The sequence below is a fragment of the Stegostoma tigrinum genome, chromosome 18 (genome assembly GCF_030684315.1).
Source record: "Stegostoma tigrinum isolate sSteTig4 chromosome 18, sSteTig4.hap1, whole genome shotgun sequence".
NCBI lineage: Eukaryota > Metazoa > Chordata > Chondrichthyes > Orectolobiformes > Stegostomatidae > Stegostoma > Stegostoma tigrinum.
Window position 1 is genome coordinate 18,683,828 of NC_081371.1, and position 15,073 is coordinate 18,698,900.

General features: G+C 40.3%; 1 protein-coding gene across 8 annotated transcripts in view; it reads left to right on the plus strand.

Annotated features, from left to right (window-relative positions):
* The window catches only part of fgd4a (FYVE, RhoGEF and PH domain containing 4a), a 206,416-nt gene that overhangs the window by 125,310 nt on the left and 66,033 nt on the right, over positions 1 to 15,073 (plus strand). The window contains exon 1 of one of the 8 annotated variants that reach the window (XM_048548482.2): positions 7,166 to 7,258. The exons of the other annotated variants lie outside the window; for them this stretch is intronic. The gene's annotated coding sequence lies outside the window, so the exon portion shown is untranslated. Of the gene's footprint in view, positions 1 to 7,165; positions 7,259 to 15,073 lie in introns of those variants that run through there. 8 annotated transcript variants of the gene reach the window in all.

Sequence of the window (15,073 nt, forward strand, 5' to 3'; positions counted from 1 at the left end):
ATGCTTCATGGGGTGGTGTGGACTTGTTGGGCCAAAGGGCCTGTTTCCACACCGTAGGGAATCTAATCTAATCTAGTCTAATCTAAGCAAAGAACATTCAATTGTGGAAAGCAAAGCATTGTCATAGCTTTGTGTATGTGCCAACATGGATGGACCCAAAAAAGCAATCTTGTGATGTGTAAGGCCATTAAGGCATGCTACTTTGCAAGGATCAAAACACTATCCATGTAGTATGAAGCTGACAAAACCATCTGGATGACCTGTAACGTGGATCAGGAAATTGGACAGAATATATCAATAGAAGAAGAGGAAGGTTATCACCTTTACAGATATCTCTGGTCTCCAAAGTGCCAGACCAATATTTTTATCTCCCAGCACTAAGGTCAAGCTCCAGCCAATGGATCGGGATAATGAGAACCTTGAAAATTCCCCACAATGGCTTGTGATTGAGACTGTTGATAAGTATCAAAAATGAAACCCAACTGTTCCCTTGGGTATGCTCATGCTGACGGAGGTTTGGGACATGGTGATAGAAACCACGATTGCCCCCTGCTTTCTACCGCACTAAATTCAAATGGACTACGAGTGTGCAAGATCCAAATACAAGAAGGGGTAGGGTGAAGCCAACCCGTCTGATGATGCAGCTCATTTCCCTCATCTGCAGGACGCCACAATGAATGTTCCGGGAAAGCCTACCACGGAAACGTACACCACGGAAGGTGACACCATACGCTGCACAACACAACCAACAGTGAGGCAATCACAGAGGAAGTATGTTCTTCAATTGAGGAGGCCAGCAAATGTCCAAGCATGCAACTGCCTGCTGCCCTCACTGAAGCTGCAAAAGCCATAGAGATGCTCCAGGATTTCACAATGCAGCCCAAAAACACAGAAAAGATGTTTACATGGCACACTGTATCACACTCATTTGAAGACCAGTCACTAAGCAGAAAAACATCAGAGTTTTTTTCTAGAACTAATTTCCAATTTTACAATATTTTTTCCCTTACAAGATCAGGCCATTTTAAGATGTGAACAAATTGAAAAATAAGGACATATTGACTGCATCGCATTTCTCTTGTTATAAATAGATAGAGCATATGTCTGATGAAGGGTCTAGGCCCGAAACGTCAGCTTTTGTGCTCCTCAGATGCTGCTGGGCCTGCTGTGTTAATCCAGCCTCAGATTTTATTATTGTGTAGACAAATTGAGTCCAGTTTTCCGACTGGGTGTTGAATGACGCAATGCGATCCTCATTAGTGAAAGTCGAGAGACCTTTGTACCTCTCTAATGACATAGTTTTGAAGTGTTACAACATTCGTAATGTAGGTGCGTGGCAGCCAATTTTCATCCAAGAAACTCTCAAAATCAGCAAATAAATGAACAGATAATTCCTTTTAGGTGTTAATTAACCACACGTGTTTCTCCTATAACACGACAGTTGCATTCTTATGTGACATGTTGCTACAGAAGATCATGCTATATCGCAGCAGAAAATTGCATTATAGGGAAATCACAGTAGCAAATTGCTATACTGTATGATAGAAAGTTTGTGTTATCCAAATAGTGCCCACTACTCATCAATTGCATTACAGCCAGTTTGCATTCATGAGACACTCATTATAGCAGAAATACCTGCATTTGTTTAGACACCAGAAAAACTTCCCTGCTATTCTTTCATTGCTGTTGTCAGATATTTAAAGTTCATCTGAAGAGGCAGGTAGAGCTTCAGCTTTCGTCTCTCAGTCAAAAGATGGCACTGCCAATAGTACACTATTCCTTTAGCACTACACTGTGTGAAGTAACTTTTTTTTAGGTGGAAAGGACAGGGGGGATAAATACAAAATAGAGGGTATAAATCTAAAGAGAATAGAGGAGCAGAGGAACCTGGGAGTATATGCATACTGTTTATGAATATATTACTAAAGGTAGCAATTCAAGTTGAGAGAATGTTTAATGAAGCATATGGGCTCCTGGGCTTTTTAAACTAGGGCATTGAGTACGAAAGCAAGGATGATATTGAAATAACTCCACAAAGGCCAGTGTCCCCTCACCAAGTCGCCCTTTATTTACATGTGCATACTACATGACACTAACACAGCTTGTTCACAGCTGGCTCCTAGAGCGAGCAGAGCCCCTAATGCTACTGTTTATAATTGCCAGCCAGGACTCCCTGATTTGGACCAGATAAACAGCCCCAATCGGGGAACTCATATTCTATGAGGTCCACCTGGCAAACCTCATTCCAATCAGCACAGTTATCAATAAAACTTTGAAAACGTTTATAAAAGACAGGTTGGAACCTTACTGTTTATTCATTCCTAGCATGTGGGCTTCACTGGCTAGGTCAGCATTTATTGCCCTTTCCTAGTTGCTCTTGAGGAGGTGGTGGTGAGCTGTCTCCCTGAACCATTGCAAAATACATGGTGTAGACATACCCATTGTGCTGTTAAGGAGAAACCACAACTTAAGTATTGTATTGTGCCCAGCTGTGGGTGCCACACTTTGACGTTAACACATTCAAGAGAGGGCAGAAAAAATCACAAGAATAGTGCCAGGGATGAGGAACATCAGTTATGTAGATAGATTTGAGAATTTAGAGCTATTTTTCATGGAGAAGATACGATTATGAAGAGATTTCAGAGATGAAAATTTTAACAGGTCAAATGGGTGAGGTACCCAGATAGAGTAACCATTCCCATTGGTGGTTGAGAACACAGAATTAAGGTGATTGGTGGCCTAGGGAAAAAACATTTTGCAGCATTAGAGGATGGGATGTGAAATGTACTACCAGAGAGTATGGGGGAGACAGATTTAGTCATGCCATTCAAAAGGGACTTATATCAAGGAAAAAAATCTGTCTGGCTATAGGGAAAAGACAAGGGAGCAAGATTCTGAGTTCAGAGACTGAGAGTCAGGGGGTCTTTCTCAACATCATGGTCCCACTTCTAAATGTAAGCCTCACTCACCTCACGCCGTTTGGAAAAAGTGTACTTTAAGTTCAGGCTGGCTTGACATTGTCATATAACTTTTTTTCTCTGTTTTAAATGCCTTTGTACAGCAGCCATTAAATACCTCACTTGAACCATGGTGTCAAGAATGGTGCCGCTGAGGCAGAGTGAATTTTTGGAACTGTTTAAGAGACAACCTACTGTAAGAAAGACAGTAAGGAGTATCAAGCTGAAAATGCATGGATTTCAAAACTGTTTGAGAGACAACTAACTGAAAGAAGTGGCAGAGAAGAAATGAAAGGCATCAGACTGCAATTTTGAATTACTGGATGAGACAAAATGACTCTGCAGTTTCCATTCCCTGTGTTTGCAGAAATGAAAGGAGATATGAGACAGAATTGATTCTTCTTTCCACTCTCAGTGGCAGAACTATGAAATAGTTAGCGAATTAAAAAAGCCTACACAAATTAGAGTACCAACTGTGCTATTAGCACTTGAGAAAGAGTGCTACAAACTGTATTGCAGTATAGATATCACTGGGGAGCAGAAAAGGTGAATTGCAGTGATTTTGAAGGTACATTGTGAGACACATATTAATGTTACTTATGAATAGCTTGTTTTCAATATCTGACATTGAGAAAGAGGGATGCCACTGATCAGTATGAGACCACACTTAAATATTTAACTCAGTGTTTATACAATTGAAAAGTGAACTCATCAGTCATAGGATTATATTGGACATGAGGCAGATCCTGCTATCTTCCACTGAGAGAAGAGAAATTGATTCTCAAGAAAACTGTTGAAGATGAGCAGAAGCTCTGGGGTTGTCAATCATCAACTGACCATGTTAATGGTTGAACAAATGGGGCTTTGTTGTATGCAGTGACACAAGGCTGTCTGATTGAGAACAATAGAGTGGAAAGAAGAAGAAAAGCCGGTGGTAGGATCAAGGCCAGAGGGCAGGATGTAATTATTATAGAGGACATCATACAAAAGAAAATAAAGCATATCCAGTATTGCTATAACTGCAAGATTTTGAACCTCTTGCTTGCAAGTGTTTAACTGGAAAGAAGTAAAGCAAATCTATGAAGATGGCTTCTGGAGAGATTTCAGCCTATGAGCCTGACAAATCACTTCACACCGTGGAACAGGTTAGCATTGCCAGGCCTAATCGATTTGTGACTGTTAGACTAACGATTCTAAAAAGAGAGCACCACATGAATGTGAAGTGTTAGAGAGACACAGGTACTTTGTGTAACATCTTGAGCTCTAAAAACCTGTGCAAAGTGGCTCAAGATCATCCAAAAATGAAGCCCTTGAAACTAAGACTGAGGCTATGTGATGGAATGATATCTTAACAAGAAGATACATTAAGCTGCAAGCTCAGTGCAGTGGGAGGAATGGAGATTTGCAGTTCCATATCTGAGTGAAAAGAGTGAAAGACCAATGCAGCATCTGCTAAGGAGAGTTTCACTTGCCATCGTGGTCAGTCTGAAAGACAAGACAGAAGAGGAAGAAAAGGGAGTAAACAGGATAAGGACAACTTATGAATACTTGATTAACAGCGTGATAACAGTGAAATAAACTGGAAAACTGAGCCTATTGCTTAGACCCAAAGGATCTTAATAAAGTTTTGGGGATGTCTCAATAGCCAGCACCAACGGTTGAAGCCATTTTCCTGCAATATACCGAGACAAAGGTTTTTACTGGCTGTAATGTGGACAGTGGTTAATGGTAAACGATGCTCAATGAAAGCAGCAGCTTTCTAGTTACATTCTCTAGATGCTGTTCAAGAGATAGAAATGGTTGTACATGACATTTCGGAATTTCTACTCCTCTGGATGAATATCAAAACAGACAGTACAAGATAGTAGTCTTCTTAGACTGGAAACCAGTACTGATGATCTGTATGAATGTGAAGACAAAATGGAAGAAGTCATCACGGATATGATAAGAATCTAGTGCACCCCAGATAGTTCACCAGTCAAAATTGCAACTGAACAAGTAAATGATGCAAATGAAGATGTCTTGTTGTTATACCTCACTGGGGTAGCATGCTGCAAATAAAACTATGCTATTCCCAGAGTCAGCACAAATGCTAAAGGTATAAAAAAGCACACAGAATTTTCCCAATTTACCTGATGTTCAGATCCAGGTTGGCAGAAAGTATGTACTTAGACTTTAGACCTAACAAGAATTGCTGTTCAGACTCTAACTACAGTTATGAACCATTGGCTTATAACTGTACCAGCTAAAACCCCTTAAACTCTGAACTCCCCCTCTACACTCACATACAGACAGACACAGGGGGAAAAAACATGGGTGTTATGGATGATGAGGAACTGGGGAGGCAGTTCAGTGGTTTCTGTTCATGAGATTTGCTGAAATGATTCCTGTGCTGATCTGAACATTGCTTTGCAATGTTCCTTCTCTGGATGCTTTCACTTGTTTGCAGGAGGTTACAGGGTAATTGGTTCACACTGATAAATTTATGCGTGTGGAATTCTGAAACTTCATAAAAGTTTGGAAAGGATGAGGCATCAATGCTAATCACCAAAGGGATCATAAAGAAGCTGAGCAAATGTAGTGCAGCCTTTACAAGGAGAGTCCTTGAGTAGAGAAATATGCCTACTGAAGGCATAGAAGGTTATCAAGTCCGAAGATTAAAATCACGCTGCACTCCAACTACTTTGCCAAAAGCTAAAAACTACTGAAGGCCGAAATAATAACAGATATCAGTAACAAAATCAAGGCAAAATGACCAAAACTCAAATTTCACAATGATAATCTGCCAGGTCATTGCCAGAACTGACCATTATGTCAGTTTTAGGTACCCATCCACCTCAACAAAAATGCTATGGAAAGGGGCTTTGAATTTCTTGCAGGAATTAAATTGCAATCTTGATATCACCTTAAGTGAGCATTGATTGCAAGCTGCTAGCGTTCCCAATAAGAAAATGATAATTGCAGAAAATGTAAGGGATGTTACAAGGTATAGCCTGACACACCTCCCATATTGTCCTCAGGAGACACTGACTTGCTCAGCAGACAGGAATTCTGTTTATTTTTACTCGACTAACATGGATCTGTTGCACGTTTATAAAATATATCATCTTTTCCAAAAACTATTTCAAACAAAATAAATTGTCATCAATAAACAAGTTGTGTTTTGGAAATAAATTTATTTTAAATAATTTTCTTTTTACAATCTAATTTTAAGAAAAGGCAATGAACAATTAAGATTCCGTAACGCTTCAATTGCATTATATGTGAGATGCAAAGGGATTTGGAAATCATGTGATACCTGCTGTAAGTGGGTCATGATGGAATTACTGATCAAAGTACTGGAAATTATTTTTCCTCAGGCTGTAATTCCTTTCAAATCATTTTAAACTACGTTTTTTTTTGTTAATGGTATAGTAGGGTTAAGTTCACATGAAAACTTTAATCCCTATGGAAAGCTTATCTCAGTATTTCAGGACTGAAGTCATAAACTAAATTAAATGTCTATCTTTCAAAATTAACAATGTATTTTTCATTCCTGTAATTTATGTACTCTGGGTTATTATCATAGACTTCCTCCTTTCTTTCCTCCACTCCATCAAACCCTGGATGAGAGCACAAGAGAGTCAACTGTTTCCAAGCTTCCATCAATGCTGATCTATAATTAGCTTTTGAGGGATGTAGAAGAGTTGCACTGGCTCTCTCTCAGGGGATTCTGATGAGCATAGACAGTAAACAATTGTAAGCTATTCAACCGTAGTGAAGTGCAGAGGGCTGGCTAGAGTAATTGAATGCAGTCAAATGCATCTGTTCTTGTCTAGCAGACATAATTTCTAGCTGTGATCGCTGAAATGTAATCAGGTACAGATTTTAGTCCCCTCAAATCTGTTTTCCCTATCCAGCTGTTCTTCCCAACCAAGTTGAAATCCCCTAACTGTAAAATTTCAAGCCTGTAAGAAACAATGATGTTCAGTGACATAATTGCATATTCCTCTCCCTCCTATACAATATGTTAAGTATTGGTTTATGGCGGTGAAATGTCACAATTATGATAGGCAATATCTGTGATGCAAGTACAATGGCTATATTCACTACCATTCATGATATTTTTCAAGTTGCCGCAGCTAGGAATTTTTAAGTGGATTGTCGTTTTTCAGTAGGGTACAGGCATGCACTGAAATGCTAAGCTCATTATACTTTTCTGTATTCATCTTTGCTCACACTGCTACTGATAACTTAAACGCACTAGTGTTCATTTGAAACCAATTGGATTTGAACCTTGTTTTGTTCAAGGGGTGGTTCAGGTAAGAGTAAGCTAGTTCTTTCATTTTATACTTGGTTATAAAGTCAGACCTGTGCCTTTTAAGAATGTACTTGCTTTTTTTTCTTGTTTGCACACATCTATATATTTTAAAGGGTAATACATAATAAATCATAGAAGTCTGAATAAAAACAAAATAGTGGAAATAGATAGCCAATCCATTAACATCTGTAAATATTTGTTAAAATGCAGTAATAGTTTTCTCCAATATACAATGGTCATGCTGCGACCTTCAGTATTTCCTTAGTCATGAAACATTGCAAAAGCAAAGATTACAATATAGAAATAAAATATACAACCAGAAAACATTGCATACTTTCCATTAGGTTATGCTGTCATGTGGTAAGTAAGGAACTAACTAATTTACAGTGTGAAATAGCAATCTAGGGCCCAGTTCAACTCACTGTGTTCATTACGAAGTGAAACAAAAACTACCTTTAATGAAAAAAAGCTTAATTCTCTTTTGAACTAAAGTGTAATATGTAAGTGTTTTGCTGAGCTTATTTAATCAGAATGGATGATGTGAGATGCCCTCAAGATTAACTAGTTTAAAAAATTTTGATATAAAAGTAACAGGCCAGAATATTTAAAATATTTCCTAAACGACGACAGCCATAATCTCAATTCTATTATTTCCATTTGGACACTGCTGCTTTCTGCTAATAGTTGAAAATTAGTGAAAGGTATTTTAATATAATTGAAAACACCCTGCTCAAAATTTCACTAGTAATCTATTCAAAAACGGATTCATCTCTATTTTATCTGAAAATTGAATTAAAATTACAGGAAATATGCTCATCCAATAACTACCACATACGTAAATAGCCATCATTATAAGACATCCATATTACTCTGTCATGTTAGCACTGCTCATAGTCAAAATGGAGGTCATTCACAGCTGGCAGCAACACTGCTCACCCTTGTATCACATTTTGAACATAGTGAAGCATCAGCAAGTGCTTCGCAAAGGACAAATCAAAAAGGATTCACTTGGAAAATTCACTAGCTCAGTGATGTTCACTAATAATGGATTAAACCTGCAGCTAGTCTTTTACATTTGGCAAGTTTACTTCAGCACTGTTGCTAGCTGTGCCCTATCTGCATATTGGTGGCTACTGTCGCCAACTTGGCTCTGGTATAACGTTGGTATGTACATAGATGCACTTTGTATCTGTAAGCTCCCACAACCTGTTTAAAATTCTAGAGGTACTGTAAAATGAAATCTCACCAAATTTGAAAATATGTTTTCAACAATATTATTTATTTTTCCTGCAGTACAACCAGCTGCTATATTGTCATAGTTTTACAGAAGCTGACATATACACTTTGATGTAATAGAACTGATGGAGAATTTTGAAAATTATTAAGATTTTCCCTTAGCTTGTAGCAGTAATGATACAAACTGTCAGGAGCTGGCATGGCAAAGGCCAAAAAGACAAGTGCTTTAATTGCTCTCGATATAATAAATTATTGAGCAGTATAGGAATGAATACAAAAACAGAAATTGCTGGGCAAACTCAGCATCAGTGGAGAGAAAGCAGAGATAATGTTTCAGGTCCAGTGACTTTTCTTCAGAACTATTGTCTCTGATTTCTAGCGTCTGCAGTTCTTTGGGTTTTTTTCAATAGAAATGTATACATTATATTGACCAGCATTAGCCATGTGGAAAGCCACCTTTTAAAAATCTAGGTCTGCCAGAAATTTCCCTCTGGCTTATATTAAAGTGATGTGATTAATTTATCTACAGTGATATGCTGCATATTTTTCTGAATTCCACTAATGATGATCAAGGCTGTGAGCTGAGGAAGGAAAGGAGAAATATTTCTTTCTGTTACTCAACACTTCCTATTTAACGTTGCTCACATATGACAGATTTTATTTCAGCTAATTTTACTGCAAACCCTTATTTGCAAATATTATGCACTTACATGTATATTCAACTATACCATACTATATATCCTTCACCTATAGTAAATACTACAGCATACATATACTTTGCAACTATATAGTGATTCATCCCTGTAAAGGTCGCTCTCTGTTAATTCATGAATATGTGATTTTCCTTCAGTCTACATGACTGCCAACATTCTGATTTTTATTTTTCAATAGACAACAAACTGCAGGAATTCTAATATTGCGTTTAGATTAGTTTGAACTGTTGGCAGTCTAGGGGTGAGGCTATAATTGGCCTGCAACATAATGTTGGTGGGAGTCTTGTTGATGGTAATGACCTTTAATATCAACATAAAATGATTAAGCTCTGATTTGTTTGAGATGGCCATTGCTTCTCACTTCTGTGGCATGAATGTTACTTGCCACGTTTTAGACGAAGCATGAAGACTAAGTCATTATGTAAGGATTATGAATGGAAGTAGACAGTGTTTATCAACAAATAACGTGTCAGTGGATCTTGATGGAGAACAGATCATTGATGAAGCATTTCAACGTTTCAGCCTAGAACAGCACCCTGACCTAATAACAGGTATAACTCTAACTACTGCAAAATTTACCTTTCAATTCTCATTGACGTAAGTGAAACAATATCTGTTTATGGTTGTACCAGGGATTAATAGTTTACATGCATGGCCCCTCTATTTATCCAAAGGTGGACTGAAGGGTCACTTGGCAAAAGGCCAAACATGAATCAATAAGTGGTTATATTTCAGTTCAACAGATATGATTGATCTCACTTAATTTGATCAGTATAAATTAACACTTGATTAGTTTCCTGCATCTCAACTTTGTTTGTGAACCTGATTGTCACAGAGTTTTTCTGTGACTTTTTATCTCTGTGTTTAACTGAAATAAAAGAATAGTGAATGTGTCAGACCATCTCCGATGAGCGTATAGAAAGATCCCAGTGCAAAACAGACTAATTTTTGTTTTGTTAATAGACTTTGGAGAAAACAAATTCTATGACAGATTATTAGCATATAAACCAAGCATGTTGTTTTAGGATATATGAATACAATTTAAAAATCCAGAATGTAAACATTTTCCAAAATCCTAATATGTGGCCAACTTGTGCATAGCATGGTTATGTTTCCAGTGCAATCGAGAATTGTAACTGTGAGGTAAGTAAGTTATACACAACACCCATCTATATGCCCACACATATCTCAAATGGCAAAAAAAAACTATACAGTTGAAATTGTATTTTGATGTGGTTCAGCTTATTATTTCATATTTTATTTTGATTATTTTTTAGATTCATATAGTACAATCAGCAGTCTTGCATTCAGTCATATGGCATTAGGGAAAGGGGGGAGGTAGTAAAAATCTCACCTTAATTTATTTGATAAAGTAAGGAAGCAATCTCTGTCTGCAGGACCACTGAGGCTCTGTCAGCACAGACTTAGAGAGACAATAAAGGTAAATAATGAATACAGTCGATAGATTCCATGAAGTGCATTTTTCCACAAAAACATTATTGATTGTATTGCACTTTTTCAAAGATTGAGGCCTAAACATTTCATGGCATTGCGGTATGCTTTTAGGTGCAAAATAAGAGACTAGTTGGTATACTGGATGTGTGTGGTTATAATGTGTTGAGTCTGCAACATAAGCCATAGTGGAAAAGGAAGGAAAAGAGGAGTTCAGAGCTCTGTGTCTGAAACAGCTATTAATTCATTGGCAAGATTTTGTTGTCTTGAATTTTATTGGCAATGGGCTGGCTGCACTGAAGAGCCTGAGCAATAGTCAGCTACAAACTGTAACCGAAAGGATACTTTGTTAAATACGCTTCTTAGCTCTTCACCTGGGAGTGCAGAAGAGTTACTTAATGGTCCACTGCAGTGTTGAACACTTGATGGGTCTCTTCCTGGAAGAATGAGTTCCCTCAAACGCTGATAACTTTAAACGCAGGGCATTTAATGGCTGAATTTTGTCAACTTTGGGGAGTTTAATGCTTGGTTTCTCTCCATGACCCCTAATGTGTTTTCTCATGAATTTTATGCTGCTAACCTTCTTAAGTATACATCACGTTTCAATGGCACTGCCATTATGCTATCTAACAGTGGAGGTGCCCCCCCACTAATTCCGGGTTTCCTGCCACCAATGCCATGTTTAAGGTCCAGTTGTGGTTAAATGCTGCAAGCCGGAAATGGCTTTTCACAGGTCCAGTGTCTGTAGATTTGTCTTGAAGAGTTGGCATCCTACTTGATTGAGAGGGACTTCACGGTCTTGGTGCTGAAGAGGAAACCATCCTCTTTCCTTAGGATGGTCAGAGGAGGCCCTCCAAACCTTGTCTGAAGTTGTCTCTCAGGTCAGTGTGGCATCTATGGTCTGGAGTAGACTGAGTGACAGTGCAAGAAAGTAAATTACCTTCTCTGTTACTGTCTTTTCTCTGCAGTTTCACACTCTCAATAACTCTGCACCTGCACCTACCTCCCACCGAGACACATGGTCTACAACACTCGCTATTGTACATCTTCCCTCACTGGCTCCCATCCACTCCATTCCTTTAGCCCTTCCTATGCTGTACTCTCCCTAATCCTACATTCTCTACTCATTTATTTGGCACACTTCACCAGCCGATACTGCAGGGCTTTTGCACATCCGCTGGAGATTGTGCTGGTCCTGAACTTCCGGATGTAGGTGCACCTCATTTACTCCTGTGGACATTCACAGTGCAAAGACACAGAGACAATAACAGCATCTATGTCTAGTAGTCATTGATGGTTCGAATGAGCCTATGTGCGGAATATCAGCAACAAAACAGTCTCCATAATGTGATGGTGATCATGGGAACTGCAGATGCTGGAGAATCCAAGATAATAAAATGTGAGGCTGGATGAACACAGCAGGCCCAGCAGCATCTCAGGAGCACAAAAGCTGACGTTTCGGGCCTAGACCCTTCATCAGAGAGGGGGATGGGGTGAGGGTTCTGGAATAAATAGGGAGAGAGGGGGAGGCGGACTGAAGATGGAGAGAAAAGAAGATAGGTGGAGAGAGTATAGGTGGGGAGGTAGGGAGGGGATAGGTCAGTCCAGGGAAGACAGACAGGTCAAGGAGGTGGGATGAGGTTAGTAGGTAGCTGGGGGTGCGACTTGAGGTGGGAGGAAGGGATGGGTGAGAGGAAGAACAAGTTAGGGAGGCAGAGACAGGTTGGACTGGTTTTGGGATGCAGTGGGTGGAGGGGAAGAGCTGGGCTGGTTGTGTGGTGCAGTGGGGGGAGGGGACGAACTGGGCTGGTTTTGGGATGCGGTGGGGGAAGGGGAGATTTTGAAGCTGGTGAAGTCCACGTTGATACTATTGGGCTGCAGGGTTCCCAAGCGGAATATGAGTTGCTGTTCCTGCAACCTTCGGGTGGCATCATTGTGGCACTGCAGGAGGCCCATGATGGACATGTCGTCTAAAGAATGGGAGGGGGAGTGGAAATGGTTTGCGACTGGGAGGTGCAGTTGTTTATTGCGAATTCTTTAGATGTTTGCAATAAACAACTGCACTTCACAGTCGCAAACCATTTCCACTCCCCCTCCCATTCTTTAGATGACATGTCCATCATGGGCCTCCTGCAGTGCCACAGTGATGCCACCTGAAGGTAGCAGGAACAGCAACTCATATTCCGCTCGGGAACCCTGCTGCCCAATGGTATCAATGTGGACTTCACCAGCTTCAAAATCTCCCCTTCCCCCGCCGCATCCCAAAACCAGCCCAGTTCGTCCCCTCCCCCCACTGCACCACACAACCAGCCCAGCTCTTCCCCTCCACCCACTGCATCCCAAAACCAGTCCAACCTGTCTCTGCCTCCCTAACCTGTTCTTCCTTTCAAACACCATGATGCACTGTCTGCCATCAAAGCCAGGATGGTTGTCACTGTCAATGAACTGCCCTGCCCCATTCCCCCCATCCCCTCCCATCTTTGTTCTTCCACAACATGGGAGCCTTAGCTTCAAACAGAATCTGCATCTTTAATGAGATGCAGGATGCAAGTCCAGGGGAGGGAAACGGCAAGGGGGTGACTTGGGGAGGGAAAGAGGCTACAATCTAGCAGTCGAGAGAGGTCAAGGGTGGTGAGGGACCACAACTGGAAATCACGAGAAGGGAGAAGCCACCATTTGCAGCTGACACAGGAAACAATGTTAAATGAAGAGACCTTAAACAAGAAGTTAATGTACAAATTTAAAATAGAAAGCATATCTTCACACAAATGAATGATATTGTATAAGTCAGCAGGGTACAGAGTAATTCATAAGTACTAAAACCCGCATGTTGCAACTATTCCCTGCTTTAGTGGATTATATTACTTTAATGGAAAGTGTTAGGATAAGAAAATATTGTTCACAAGAAAATCAGTGAAAAAGGCTAGCAGAAATCTAAACAAAAATATAAAATAATTCATCTGAACAACTAGAAGGATTGTTAAAAAGTAGGGTTCTTATTAATGAAGCATGAAGGGCGGTCAGAGAGCGCGAAGAAACAGTTCAATACAGTGAAATGTAAGATGCTACACTTTGAGAGAGAAATAAACACTCTGGTGGTATCTTCCCAGAGTCTAAATTGAGTGGGTAGTGGCATGTGAGCTGAGTAAATATGGTGAGATCAATAGAAATAAGATTCATGACATCAAGAGGAGAGAAGTCTGATTCTGTCTAATGTGTTTTGAATGGTGAGGTGAGATTCTTATCAGTGAGCAGTGAGAGGGCTATTTACATGTGTTTGCATTCCTAATGTCACTTCAGTTATACAAGTTTTCCTATTGTGCCAAGTGCCAGAGAAAAAGTAGATGGTGACAGCTCCAGATATGAAATTCAGAGCTGGCACCTGGCAACTCCAGCTTGCCACTTGCTTCTCTGGGCCTCCAAGTGGGACAAAGTCCCCAGTCCCGTGACAGTATGTTCCGTGGGCAGCAACTGCCTGCATCCACCAAGCATGGAGATAGGATTCAAACATGCACCAGCCTCACCACTCGCTAATGGCTCATCTCTGATTCACAATATAGTTTACCAACTTCAGTGTAGCAATTTGGACCTAACTAACAATGTATAATACCTCATTGTAATGCAGCTGCAGACACTTTGCACCTGGGATCAGACCAAGGTGCATTCACAGATCTCCTTGTTTGCTTGCTGTCTTAGCACTGACTCACTTTGTGCCTATTTGGATGTTCAATGCATCTTTGCCTTTCCTTGCTTGTTTGTGCTTTGCTGCCTCATCCAGAACCTCAACTCTCACAATGCTCCTGTCTTGCCTTGCCATTTAGCACAGACACAAAGCAAGACAGCTTGTCATGGTTGTCAGCAGTGGTCAGTCAAAGGGATGGACACGTAGGTATATAGCACCATGCTATATCAATTTTAGACCAACACCATGGGCCATTAGTTAACACTGCATGTGCCTCAACCAAACGGCTATGTCTTAAAGCCTAAGGGGAATCGTCCTCAGCCAGGTCACGGGAGACAGCCTTCAGTCAGGGGTACCAGCACAATAAATCTAATATCAATTGGGACTTAAACAGTGTCAGTTGGTCATGTACAGGATCAAGGGTTTTGTGCTTCTACAACTCGGAGTGGATCATGATCAGCCCTTTGGGTTCAGCTCAGCCAGCCTGGGCATTTGCAGTGTCAGTCAGGGGTCTGCCCATTCATCAGTCAGAATGGGTTCTAATTCAGTTGGGTGTGTGTTCCAGTCAGTCCTGTGAGTCTTTCAACTGAATGTCAAGGGAGGGATAGTTGTCAGGGCCTATTGTTGTGATGGGGAATTTTTGGAACACAGTTGTGGGCATGATGGTGGCATGCTGGGATGCAGAGGGAATAATAATTGTGAAGGGGCAGCAATTCAATGTATCAGGCAGGAG